This window comes from Pinus tabuliformis, chromosome 4_2, assembly GCF_031772625.1.
Source record: "Pinus tabuliformis cultivar Carrire ecotype Pingquan chromosome 4_2, CPIR1, whole genome shotgun sequence".
Classification (NCBI taxonomy): domain Eukaryota; kingdom Viridiplantae; phylum Streptophyta; class Pinopsida; order Pinales; family Pinaceae; genus Pinus; species Pinus tabuliformis.
In genome coordinates this window covers 225,533,708-225,539,707 of record NC_142304.1, presented here as the reverse complement: position 1 = coordinate 225,539,707, position 6,000 = coordinate 225,533,708, and the positions used below count along the sequence as shown (strand labels likewise).

Here is a 6,000-nt window from a genome sequence, read left to right as displayed (position 1 = left end):
TAAAAACCACTGTTCTTCTTGTTTTTTTACCTCGAAGACGAATGAGGACATCTTCTAAAGCAACAACTAAAACCACTACCCTAAATTCCCCACCTATTATCCTAAAACCCCATACCCACCACAGTCCCAAGGCCTTGAATCTTTACCTACCTCACTCTCAGGTACTGAAATGCAAAATGCACAGGATTTTGTGACATCATTCCTTTCAGAGAATGTAGCTGTCACACAAGAACCAACTACTAATTTAGCAGCTGCTCCATAAGAACCAGCTGCTGATCCATCAAAAGTAGACACCCAAGATGATATACATCATGTAGTTGTCCCGCAAGAATCCGCTACTGACTCAACGGGTGCTACACAAGAACCACCTGCTGATAAACAAAAAATAGATGACCAAGACGTAGCTGCTCCAGCTACTGACTCAGCAGTTACCACACAATAACCACCTGTTGATGTCCATAAAATTGATGACCAAGATGTAACTGCCCCAAAAGAACCATCTACTGACTCAACAGTTGCCACACAAGAACCACCTTCTGATGTCCATAAAATTGATGACCAAGATGTAGCTGCCCCATAAGAACCAGATACTGACTCATCAAGTGTTACACAAGAACCACCTACTGATGAACAAAATATAGATAATCAGGAACCAGCTATGTAGTCAGCAGCTGCCACACAAGAACCATCTGCTGATATGCAAAATTTGGATGTGCAGGATGATATAGATGTTACAGAACTAGCTGATGATTCAGTCGATGTCACACAAAAGCTACCTGCTGAGGCTGCAAATAATGAAGCTGTTACCCAAAAAAACCCTTCCATCCACCAGAATCAGCTACTAAGATTGTGACTGCTACACAAAGCCCAGTCACCTTGGCTTCCCTTTTACAAGACAACGAGTTTTTGAAATCAGAGCTCGAGGTTTATAAGTAGGAATTAATAGTGGCAAGGGAAGCCTATGAAAGAGAGCTTAATATGTATACTTTATCTCATGCAGAATCTGCAGCTGAGGAAAGTGTAGAGAAAGATCGATATAATGAATACATGTGCAGCCAATGTGGTAATATTTATCATCAAGATGGTTATAAGATAGTCAAAGTCCCATTGTCTGGAGCCACTCCTACATCGAATCCTGTTATAGTTAAAAAGGAACACCCTGCTATTACACAAGAACTAGAAGGGCCTTCAAAGATTTTTGAAAAAGAAGTGAAACCACAAGTATCTCGACCTACTCTGGTTGTTAAAACTGAAAGTCCTGCATCAAGGCCTACAAAGACTGCGTTTACTCAGACTGAACCTTGGCATTGAAAGGCTGTCTTCACTCAGACCACAAGCACTCAAGCACAAATGGATATATGGAAGAAGGAATATGTTATGTCACAGGAAAGGATCTTGCATGAACATAAATTATCATGGAAAAATCATATATATGAAAATTGGGAAGTGCTGGAATAGTCTCGTGCATAGAACAAGGAAAATAAACAGTTAAAAACTAGATTGTCTCTCATGTTTGATCTGGTTCAAAGACTACTAGCCACCAGGAAACCATCCTTTAATCATTCTTTGTTTCCTGCAGAGTGCATAGAATTCTTCCAAGTAAAGGCAATCAGAGATGGGTGATCTCATGAGGTATCTACACCTCAACAGTTTATCAAAACATTCGCAGAGGCATCAGTCAGTGAACAAAATTTACTCTGTGAACTATACCTCCATAATGAAGCCATGCCTGAGGATAGAAAGCTTAATCTGATCCCTTTGGTTGGGGGCATTCAGATTAGAGCCTTCATCTCTTTCCTGGCCAATCAGCTTGTTGGCATTATGATTCAAGTGTTGTCCTTGATGGCAACTCACTCAGAGGATGGTACAGGTGCTCAGAGGTTGGTACAAGTGATGACATCTTAATCAGAAGACAGATCTCAGTACAGCATGCCAAGGAAGCTCATACACGCCGTTTCGTTAAGCCCAAGTCGCGTGTACACGCTAGTTCGATTCATAAAAAGCGCGTGTATGTGGAAAGGTTCCTTTGGTCCATGGTGGTTAGTCCTTGGAAGTTGTGCCTATGATTTCGGACCATTGTGTCTCGACGGGCGTGTCGATCCCTAGTTTTGAAGTTGATGGTATTGTGTTACTATGGTTTTGGCTCTTGGTATTGAGCTAGGCCTAAGACTATATAAGGAGAAGAAGATCATTAGGCAAAATCATCTTTCGACAAGGGCTTGAATATCTAAGAGTGAAAGAGATCTGATTTGCAGGTGCTGGGTTGCTTGATCTAAGCCAAGGAGAGATCACATTGGTTGATGGAAGACTAGATCTAAGGATAGATCGGGATCTAATGGTTTGAAATGCACTATCATGATATGGTTGATTATGCTTATTTCTAGATCTGCATATTGTCGCAATGCTATGTTCTGGGTCTAACTAATGTCTGGTACAGCTGCAAATTGAGAAAGTTTATTTTTAGATCTGTACGCAGGTTGGCTTCGGTAAAAGTGCGTGTATACGCGGGTTTGGCTCCTTGAAGTAGCGTATATCTTTTGAAGCTTGTTTTTGGGTTTACAGTGGGGTCTGACAGTTATTGCAGAGTTCTGTAGTCTGCTCTGTGTTCTGGTAACTGGTGATTGACAGGGTTCAGTGGTTCAGTGATTCAGAGTTTGGTTGTTTTATGCTTCAATGATCTGTTGTGGAAATTGAATGAATTGTGGTCTTCAGATTGTAATGTTGTGCTTCAGGAATATTCAAGTCTGAAAATGTATGAAAGGTGATACCTGAAGAAAAGAAGATTGTAGGTCAGCACCTACGTACTAGTATCTTGGCTAGTACAAGAACAAAGGGGGTTGGAGCTCCCTTCCAAGGAAGTTTGGAGAACGAGAGAAGGTTGTAGCCTTCTGCAGGTTGTAGCCTGCGTACTGGTATAAGGCTGCACCAGTACAAAAGATTGTAAACTGAAGTTTCTTAAAGAAAGATAGAGATAACTTGCAGCAGGTGGTTTTCACCCACATTGGGTTTCCACCTTATATCTTGGTGTTCATGTGTGTGGCTTTTGATCCGTTATGTTATACTGCATCTGCTTACTGTTAATGTGCTGAATAATGTCCTGATGAACTTAACTGAAGAATAAACTAACTAAGTTATGAGTTTTCTGCTTATACGCTGTTTTATTTAGTCACAGTAGCGTGTACACGCTGTTTTACTTAACTGAAGTAGCGTATATGTTTCTGAGCATTGAAAAGGTTTGATTGATCTGATAATACTGATTCACCCCCCCCCTCTCAGTATTATTTCCAACAATTGGTATCAGAGCGGGTCCTTCAGGGAAGCTTGATCGCTTGAAGGTAGATCATTCATCATGAGCAACTACGAGAAAGAAGCATCAATCAGGCCACCGGTTTTTGATGGAACAAATTTCAATTATTGGAAGGTAAGAGTTACTGCATATCTTCAATCTCTTGGTACAGAAGTTTGGAACATTGTAGAAACAGGCTATGCTTTTCCTTCAGCTACTCCTACAGATCCAGCTGAGAAAAAGACATATGAAACAAATGCAAAAGCAGTCAGTACTCTATTAGGAAGTATATCCCAAACAGAATTCATGAAGGTCATGCACTTCAAATCAGCAAAAGAGATATGGGACAAAATGATCACTAGCTATGAAGGAGATGAACAGGTAAAGGAAGCTAAACTTCAAACTCTCAGGATTCAATATGAGACTCTCAAGATGTATAATGATGAAAGTGTGGCAAATTATTTTCTTCGGGTAGACGAGATTGTTAATTGTATGAAAAATTTGGGTGAAGAAATAAGAGAGACTATAGTAGTTTCAAAGATTCTAAGATCATTATCCCCCAAGTTTGAATCTAAAGTATCTGCAATAGAAGAAAAGGAAAATCTCAAAGTTCTCACTATGTCTCAGTTACATGGAATTCTAACTGCTTATGAAATGAGAAAGGGAGGTCCATCAGACAGAAGGGAAGCTGCTTTTAAGGCATCAGGAAAAGAAGATTACTATGAGGCAAGCCATGTTCCAGAAGAAGAGGAAGAAGAATCAAATTTTGTCAGAAATCTTCAAAGGGGTGCTGGAAGGTTCAGAGGTAAGCTACCTTTCAAATGCTTTGCTTGTGGAAGAGTAGGTCATTATGCTGCAAAATGTCCTAATAAAGATAAAGGAAAAGAACCTGCTAGATGGAATAAGAAACAAAGTGCAAATAAGAAAAGCTACTACACCCATGAAGATAGTGATGGCTTATCAAACAGTGATGAAGATGAACAAGGTAATAAATATAAGCTATTAATGGCATTTGAAGATGATGATTATGAGGATGCTGTAGATGTGGATAATCTCTATAATGAAATTACTAGACTCAAGAGATGCATAGAAGAAAAGAGTGTGATCATTGATACTTTGCAATTTCAAATTGATGAAAAGGAAAAACATCTTGAAAAACTAGAAGGTGAAATTGTTGGTCTCAGAAAAGAAATTGAGAAAACAAAAGCTATTAATCTTAAGTTTGTCAAAGGATCTGAAACTTTGGATGAGATTATCAATGTGCAGCGGTCTCCTCTAAACAAGACAGGTTTGGGCTATAATGGAGAAACCTCTAAAGCATCCACCTCAAAGAGTTATCTTGATGCAGCAAGAAATGAGCAGAAGAACAATGAAGATAATCAGGTAAAGCAGGGACGAATTACAAACAGAAACTATCAGGGACAATCCTTCTTAAGGGTGAACAAAAGCTACAACCAACCACAGGTAAAATCTTCTCAGTTTGGCACAAGAATAGATGAAAATAGAAATTACAATCAGTTGGCTGGTAGATTCAATAACCGCAGAAGCTTCTTCAATGGACAATGCTTTTCTTGCCATAACTTTGGTCACAAAGCAGCTCAATGTGTTGCATATAAAACAATCATGACTAGGGAAGCTCAAAAACAAAGAAGTATGACAGGGATTACAAAGAGGACCTATAACAACTTTTCGGTTCTTGAAAATGAAGTTGAATGTTCTATTTGCAATAATTTTGGTCATAAAGAATCTGAATGCAGGAGCAGGTTTCAGGAGAAAAAGGAACAAGCCACGAGCACCAAAAAATGGAGAATAAAAGAACCTCAGACAGAAAGATGTGGGATAGCGTTTTATGCAGAAGGACAGGAAAATCTATGGTACATTGACAGTGGATGTTCGAAACATATGACAGGTGATAAAGAAAAACTTGAATCTTATTCTACTTTAGAAAAGGGAAAGAAAGTTTCTTTTGGAAATGATACTCCTGCAACTATAAAAGGAAAAGGTATTGCTCCTTTGAAAGAAAAGGTCAAGGCTGGAAATGTTTTGTATGTTGATGGATTGAAGCATAATCTTCTAAGTGTCAGTCAGATGTGTGATCAAAAAACCGAGGTTATTTTCAGATCGAATGGATGTCTTGTTCGTGATCTTGATACAGGTAAAACAGTTCTCAAAGGCAAAAGAACTCCAAATAATCTGTACATATTTGAAGAAGGACAACAACAATGCTATCTTAGCAAGGATGAAGAGCACTGGCTATGGCATCGAAGGTTGGGACATCTAAGCTTCTCACAAATAAGAAAAGCATGCAAATATCAGGCAGTTCGCGATCTTCCAGATATCAAAATTCCAGACAACACTATATGCAAATCTTGTCAGTTTGGAAAGCAAACCAGAACTAACTTTCCAGAAAAGGAAGGATCAGCTAGCTTGCCTCTTGAGCTAGTCCATACAGATGTATGTGGTCCATTTAGGAAAAGGACACCTCGAGGAGAAGAATATCTGATATTATTCATTGATGATTTCTCAAGGTTTTTTTGGTTAGGGCTTATGAAGCACAAAGATGAAGCATTCGAAAAATTCAAATCCTTCAAAGCATTGGCTGAAAATGAATCAGGACACAAAATTAAGTGCCTCAGATCTGACAGAGGTGGGGAGTTCACATCAAATGAATTTTTCGATTTCTGCGATGAACATGGGATAAGAAGAGAATTCTC

General features: G+C 39.1%; 1 pseudogene; it reads right to left on the bottom strand.

Moving 5' to 3' along the window:
• Nucleotides 1-309: 309 nt before the first annotated feature.
• LOC149168900 (3-ketoacyl-CoA thiolase 2, peroxisomal-like) overlaps nucleotides 310-6,000 on the bottom strand; it is a 44,067-nt pseudogene continuing 38,376 nt past the window's right edge.